This window comes from Henckelia pumila, chromosome 1 (genome assembly GCF_033568475.1).
Source record: "Henckelia pumila isolate YLH828 chromosome 1, ASM3356847v2, whole genome shotgun sequence".
Lineage (NCBI taxonomy): Eukaryota > Viridiplantae > Streptophyta > Magnoliopsida > Lamiales > Gesneriaceae > Henckelia > Henckelia pumila.
The window spans coordinates 1,016,975-1,024,812 of NC_133120.1; the positions used below are offsets into that span (position 1 = coordinate 1,016,975).

The following is a 7,838-nucleotide window of genomic DNA, read 5'->3' on the forward strand; positions in this document are numbered from 1 at the left end:
AAAAACAACGCTTTTAAAAGTGTTGTCTATTAGCGTTTTTTTTTTCATGTATCACAAGACTTTTTAAAAAGTGTTGTGGAAAAACTATTATTTTTATTTAAAATAAAACATAAAATAAATAATATTCCCTTAACCTAAGATCCCCAAATCAGACCCCTTCTCTCGATTACTTCTCCAGATCCGATCCCTTTCTCCTTTTTCTCTCTTTCAATTCAAAATCCCATGTCGATTTTTGCTTGATTCTTCAAACGATTTTTGAAGTGACTCCGATAATCCACCTCGCAACGTTCTCGCTCGGGCCATCGGGAATACCACCTCGCATCTGCTGCTACGCTCCCAGTGAGTATCAGAGCTCTTTCGCGGTCTCAAAGGGTGTTCTGCACAAAGGCTGTTCTATCAGAGCTTCCCAATCAAAAATCGTTCTGCAAAGTGGGTGCTGAATCAATGGGCTCCGTTCCTCTTGATCAGCTTCTTCATGTTGTTCAAACTTCTGCTGAGACTGGTGCCCAGGTTTATTAGCTCGCCTTAATGTGCAATGTATCGAATACTATGTAGCAAATGCCAAATGGTGATTGATCTGTTTTCTCTCATGCTTTGACAACAGCTTTAGCGCTCGTGTAGCTTAGAAATTGAGTAGAATGAACTTGAATAGTACAGATTCTGAATCTGCGTTATGAAGAAAACTTGTATTGCTCCATGTTGTCTTTGATTTGGCACTGGAAACAGGTCATTTGAATTAGAATTTAAAGAGATATGCCCATTTTTCTGAAACTGCACTGTATGGAGAATAATATTTTGCACATACTGCCATTTCGAAATCTGGTATTGATAAGTGCATATTTTGAGGTTGAAATTCACATAAAACTTGTAGATAATTGTTTTTTCTTTGATTTTCCACCAGTTATAACTCATTCGGATGTAAAATGAATTTTATATTAATTTTATACTGAACTCGCTCCAATCTGCAAAAAACATAATGTCCGAGTTTCAGGTGTGTTCTTGCAGATAGATTTAGGCTTATTAGATGATTTTATTTGGAAAATCTTTATGAAGATGAAATGTAGCAAAATGAGTTAGATTTCATTTCCAATTTATAGAACTATTTTTGAATGAGAAATGAATTAAATACGATTTTTACACTATCGGCTGACGAATCTGGAATTCGGTTTCGACCTTGTTGCATGAACTATATACAACAACATTTTTTTAAAAGCGTTGTGGATGAAATTTTTTTTAAATAAAACTTTTTAAAAATACATCTATTGATCTTCACCACGTTGAAAAAAAAAACCCAAATCCCCAAACCCTTCGGCGCCCTTTAATTTTTTCCTCTCTTTTTTTTCTCTCTCTTTCGATTCTAGGCTTGCTCTTGTAGTTGGCGAGCTCGACGAAGGCCTTGAAGAGGGAAATCTTGGCTTGATTCTTCACAGTCCTTCTGGATTACATTGCTCGGGTACTTAGCGACTCCGACGACGAGGCAGTGATCGTAGGCTCGTTCGCGTGTGCCGTCGGCTGTGCTCTTCACTTGACGGGTCTAAATGTTCATGTTCTTCTCAGCTTTTGCGGACGACGTCGTTGTGTTGACGGAAGGCAACTTCGAGAAAGAGGTCAGTCAAGATCGAGGAGCACTAGTCGAATTCTATGCTCCATGGTATGTAAATTTATTTCTTTGGTTGTGTTTTTTTGAATGCTTGTCATTTTCAACCTGATTTAGATCCGATTCATCCAATTTTAGGTGTTTTCCACTTTTACATGAAATTATGATGTGATAATCGGAGCAGAGATAGTTTTTTTTTAATTATTAGTGAAAGTGATTTAATAATTGATATTTGCTGGTTGCTACAAGCGGAAATATGTGTATGGAGCAAATTCATTTTTATGTGTTAGCTAATCTTTGACAATGCTTAAGAGTGTTGCTTCTTGTCTAGGTGTGGACACTGTAAAAAGCTTGCTCCGAAATATGAGAAGCTCGGAGAAAGTTCAAGAAGGTCAAATCTGTTTTGATTGGCAAGGTTAGATTGATTTGTTATTGTGGGAATGCTTTTTTTTCTTAGAAGCATAGCATGAAATAACATGTTTTTTAGAATGGGCTTAGCTGCTCGAGGGTTGAGCGTAGAATTGGGTTTTAGAATATGTTTTTCTCATGCTTTTCTATTTTTTTTTTCTATTTTTTTTTGCCAAATCTTGGTGCTTTTTTTTATTTAAAAAAGTTTTCTTGCTTCTAGGTCTGGTTGCAAATTATTTCTTGAAAAGAAAATGAAAATTAACAAGGTTATTTGGTTTATGTATTCATAATTCCTGTTAACTCATTAAATTCTTGAATGTTTTTATCGGATGGTTATTGTGGCTTTCTTGTTATTGGGTACAAAATAATCAAATGTTCCTGAATGGTACAACGATTTGTGGGGGATTGATTTGTTTATAATTGTGCACATGTATGTAAGGTTGGATAATTTATTTTATTAACCCATTACATATAAAGGTTTCTGAGTAACAGAACGAGTTACTTTCTGATTTAGTGTATTCTATAAGTTGGATCTTTTTTGTTTAGAATATATTCTTGATACCTTGTATCAATGTTGTGGGGACCTCGAGTTGCTAATCTCATCTTAGGGCAATTAATGAACAATTAAGATTCATTAAACATCAATTGAATAAACCAAGAGCCAAGTAAAAATTTTTTTTTTTTAAAATTCATTGTCTCGCTCGATCGGTGAAAAACACCCGATCGAGCGAGCACAATTGCTCAGCTCTCGGATGGAAATATAATTTGTCCTCGCTCGATCCGTCAACTTCTGCGGATCGAGCGAGCCAAAAACTAAAATCCTCTGTGTAAGGCCCGAGATTAATTAATATTAATTCGAATTTATTTAATTTTAATCCGAGTATATTTAATTTGGGAATATTTAGAGTTTCGATTTAAATTCTAATATTCTTAAATTATTTAGGATTGAAATTAAATTAAAATAAGGGCCGAGGACCGAATTGCAATTATTGAAGAATTGAGGGACTAAATTGCAATTTAGGCTGAAGTTATCTGATTTTAATTATACTTATCAGCATGATACATGTAGGAAATAGAATTTCTTCAGCAAAGTTGAATCAGAGAAGCCGAGATCCTTTTGTTTCTTTTGGATTGCAATCTTCAAAGTCTCGTAAATTTTGAATCGGTTGTCCGATTTCGATTCCGTAAATTGTTCTGCAATCCTTACGACGAGGGCTTTGATCTCGTGTAAGTTTTATGTTGTGTTATATGGATTTCAAAATCAATAAAGGGCAGATATCAGATGTTGAGTTTTCGATTATACTTATCGACGTTTATGCGATTCTATATCGAAACCGGATTGATGAGTTTGTGTTATTTGTATCCAATCTTGATTCCAGCATGTTAATCGATTTTTATAGCTACTGAGATGAGGATTTGAATGATTTATCAGCTGGTTATTGATTTGAAATACATGTATTAGTTGGTTAGAAGTTAGAAATGGTTTCGGGATTTACGTCGATTACCGATTTTCAATCGCTACGCCGTCTAATCGAGTTTTTGGACTGTTTTGATATTCGATAGCTAAGCTGAAACACTTATCTTGATGATGTGAATTTTAAAGTATTTTTATTCTTCAATTTCAGTCGAGTTTGAAGGCCAACGATTCAAGACGCCGAGTTAAACCGAAGAAGAAAGAGTTGAGGTTTGAAATGAGTTTGATTGACGATCGATTAATGGTTTTGATTTGTTTCTGAAACGATAGATTGAAATGAAGTTTGATATATGTGTTATGATTGTATCTTTCAGATTTGAAGCATTCAGAATCTAGATAAACGAAGGTATAATGACGATATCGCGAAGTAGGGACTTTGAAACTCAAGAACGACTAATCTTGAGTTGGCCCGCAAAAACCACATACTTGTTTATGTTTTTGATTTGATTGTGATGTTGTCGATCCATCTCAGGTAGTGGATCTTTATATTCGAGTTGATATGATGCTATATTGAATTGATTCTATGCCAAGGTTGTTGTTAACCTTATTTGCGAGTCGGTTACGAACTCGTTAGATGGATATCCATGTCAAGATCAGTTATGAATCTTGATGGCTTTGAAGTTATGTGAATCAATTCGTATGTAAAGCGTTTACGTACTCTATTTGTTGAGTCGAGTTTAAATAGAGTCAAGATGATTTATTTAACGCTTTCTATATGTTGGTTATACTGAGAATTGTTTCTCACCAGAGTTTATCCGGCTGTTGTCTTGTTTTTTATGTGTGCATGACAACAGATGGGGCAGGAGCTAGTCATCGACGTCATTGACAGCTGGGAGAGAGTCTAGCACGTGAGGACTCGAGTTGTAGATGTACTTAGAAGTATGGCAAACATGATAGAACACTTAACATGATATGTTGGAAGAACTTTGAAAAAAATTGTGTAATCTTATGTTTTGAGTAGTTTGTGATCTAGTTGAAGTTGTAAAAGCTAGTTTATTATGCTCAAGACTTGATTTATGAGTATATGTATGCTTATAGAAGTTATATCATGTTAGTATCTTTGATTGATGTTGAATTGTGCCAAGATGCAAGCCATGACATCAAAAACTCTTCTGCAGAATTTCTGGAATTTGGAGCCCGCTCGATCCGCAGAAGTTGACGGATCGAACGAGCCCTGTAATTTGCAAAACAGAGAATTGAGTTTTTGGCTCGCTCGATCCGCAGAAGTTGACGGATCGAGCGAGGCCAAATTGTGTTCCATCCGAGAGTTGAGCAATTGTGCTCGCTCGATTGGGTGTTTTTCACCGATCGAGCGAGACACTGGTTTTTTAAAAAAAAAAAAAAAAATTTTACTTGGCTCTTGGTTTCTTAATTGATGTTTAATGAATGTTAATTGTTCATTAATTGCCCTAAGATGAGATTAGCAACCCGAGGTCCCCACAACAGGTGGTATCAGAGCATAAGTTTCTTGGACTGAGATTAGATGAGCGGGTAGATCGAGTCTTCTGTTCTGATTTATTTATTGCTTTCATAATTGTATGGTATATGATTTATTGATTACAGATATTAAATTGTCACATGATGCTGTGATAATTTGCGAAGAATATGCTATACAATGGTTTGAATTACATGCTATCTGATTATTTGATTGAAGTACTAGCATGTATTATGAGGATGAATCGAAACTCGATCTTTTATGAAGGCAATGTGGACTGCAACAGACTTGTTGTAATTGAGATTGAACTGTACACTAATCTGTTTGATTATCAGATATGCCTCCCTGACCAGCACCGAGAGTTAGACAGATGTTGGCTACGAATCAGCCTGAACAGACGAATGCTACACAGGTCCCAGTGACAGTGTCTGAACATGGACAGGGTAGTACGTCTACTGATGAGTTCATTGATGCTAATCCGATGGAGAAACTTCTGAAACGATTCCAATCATTTAAACCACCAAAGTTGCAAGGAACTGAGAATGCTATAGAGTGCGAGAACTGGTTGGAAGATATTGAGCAGTTATTCGAGTCTATTGACTATTCAGATGATCGTCGTGTGAGACTGATTATTCATCAACTGCATGGCCTTGCCAAGAGTTGGTGGATAGTGACGAAGAAAGCAACTGTTATTACCTGGTCTGTATTTCGAACTGCTTTCTATCAGCGTTTCTTTCCTGTGTCTTATCGCAAGGACAAAGGAGCAGAGTTTGCGAGTTTGCAACAGGGACAGTTAAATATCGAAGAATATGTTGCAAAGTTCACTAGCCTATTGAAGTTTGCTCCACATATCGCTGTTAGTGATGAAGCTCAAGCCGATCAATTCATCAATGGCTTGAATCCTGATGTGTTTACACTTGTGAATTTGGGAAGACCGAATACCTTTGCTGATGCTCTGAATCGAGCAAAGGGTGCAGAAGCAGGGATACTGAAACAACGAGGAGCACAGTTTGTGCCACAGCCAGTGAGACAGTCCCAAGAGCAGCCACAGATTCCACCGACACCTCGATTTGAAGCTGGAGGTAGTAGTAGTGGAAAGAAGAATTTCTTCAAAGGCAAGAGTAAACAGTTCAAGAGATCTGGTGGTAGTAGCTCTTCAAGTTCAAGTAGTTCCCGACAGGCTAGGGCTGGATAGAATTCTGATGTGTATTGCACCAAGTGTTGTGGACGCCATACCAATGAACAATGTCGAGGTGTATTTGGAAGCTGCCACATTTGCAACAAGATGGGACACTTTGCGAGGGTATGTCCACAACGAGGATCTGAGGGTGCACAAGGTACTGGATCATCGAGACCGGTAGGTCAATCTACATCTTCTGTTCACTCTTTTCAACCACAGCCTGCAGCATCGAGTAGAGGAGGAGGTCAGACAGTGAATCAACCTCCGAGGCAACAAGCACGAGTATTTTCATTGACAGAAGAGCAAGCACAAGCAGCACCGGACGATGTGATTGCAGGTAAATATTTTCTTTTTGGTTATCCTGCCTATGTCTTATTCGATACTGGTGTGTCTCATACCTTCATATCTAAACAATTTGTTACATTGTATTCATTGCCTGTTGAGTCATTAACTACTGTAGTGTCTATATCTTCACCGTTGGGAAAAGGTATAGTATCAGTGAAGTCTGTTAAAAATTGTGTACTACAGTACGAAGGTAATGAAGTTGAGCTTGACTGTATCGTTCTTGGTTTATCTGATTTTGATTGTATAATCGGTATCGATATGCTAACCAAGTACAGAGCAACAGTGGACTGTTTTCAGAAGATTGTGAAGTTCAGACCTGATATGACTGATGAGTGGAAATTCTATGGTAAGGGATCACGAGCCAAAATTCCTTTGATATCTGTTATTGCTATGACTGATTTGTTATAGAAGGGAGCAGAGGGATTTCTGATCTATGCAGTTGATGTGCTGAAGTCTATTCTGAAATTGACTGATATACCGGTGGTGAGTGAGTTTGCAGATGTATTCCCTGATGAGATTCCAGGATTACCACCGTACAGAGAGGTAGATTTCGGTATTGAATTAATGCCAGGTACATAGCCGATATCGAAAGCACCTTACCGAATGGCACCGATTGAACTGAAAGAACTGAAACACCAACTCGAAGATTTGTTGGCCAAAGGATATATCAGACCGAGTATATCCCCTTGGGGTGCTCTGGTATTATTTGTTAGAAAGAAGGATGAATTGATGAGATTGTGTATTGACTACCGGCAATTGAACAAGGCAACGGTAAAGAATCGTTATCCTTTACCTCGTATCGATGATTTATTTGATCAATTGCAGGGATCGTCAGTATATTCGAAGATTGACTTAAGATCTGGATATTATCAACTGAGGGTTAGAGACGAAGATATTCCTAAGACTGCATTTAGAACCAGGTATGGCCATTATGAATTCATAGTCATGCCTTTTGGTCTAACGAATGCACCGGCAGTTTTTATGGGATTGATGAATAGAGTATTTCAAAGATATTTAGATGATTTTGTGATTATCTTTATCGATGATATTTTGATATACTCTACGAATCTGTGTGAACATGCTGATCATCTCCGAACTGTATTGAGAATACTAAGAGAAGAGAAATTGTATACCAAATTATCCAAATGTGAGTTTTGGTTGCAGAGAGTTGTTTTTCTTGGTCATGTAATTTCAGGAGATGGCATTTCAGTGGATCCGAGTAAGGTTGAAGCTGTGATCAGTTGTCAGAGACCGACATCTGTGCCAGAAATTCGAAGTTTTATGGGCTTGGCAGGTTATTACCGTCGATTCATTCGAGATTTTTCATCAATAGCGAAGCCTATTACACAGCTTACACAGAAGAATGCACCATTTATTTGTTCTGAAGCATGTGAAAGAA

General features: G+C 37.3%; 1 long non-coding RNA gene across 1 annotated transcript; it reads left to right on the forward strand.

The window, feature by feature from the left end:
- Positions 1–1,384: 1,384 nt before the first annotated feature.
- On the forward strand, positions 1,385–4,400 carry LOC140880617 (uncharacterized). Its single transcript, XR_012149705.1, has 5 exons — positions 1,385–1,651; positions 1,929–2,012; positions 3,631–3,689; positions 3,794–3,825; positions 4,274–4,400. It is a non-coding gene; the product is annotated as an uncharacterized lncRNA (long non-coding RNA).
- The last annotated feature ends 3,438 nt before the right edge of the window (positions 4,401–7,838 follow it).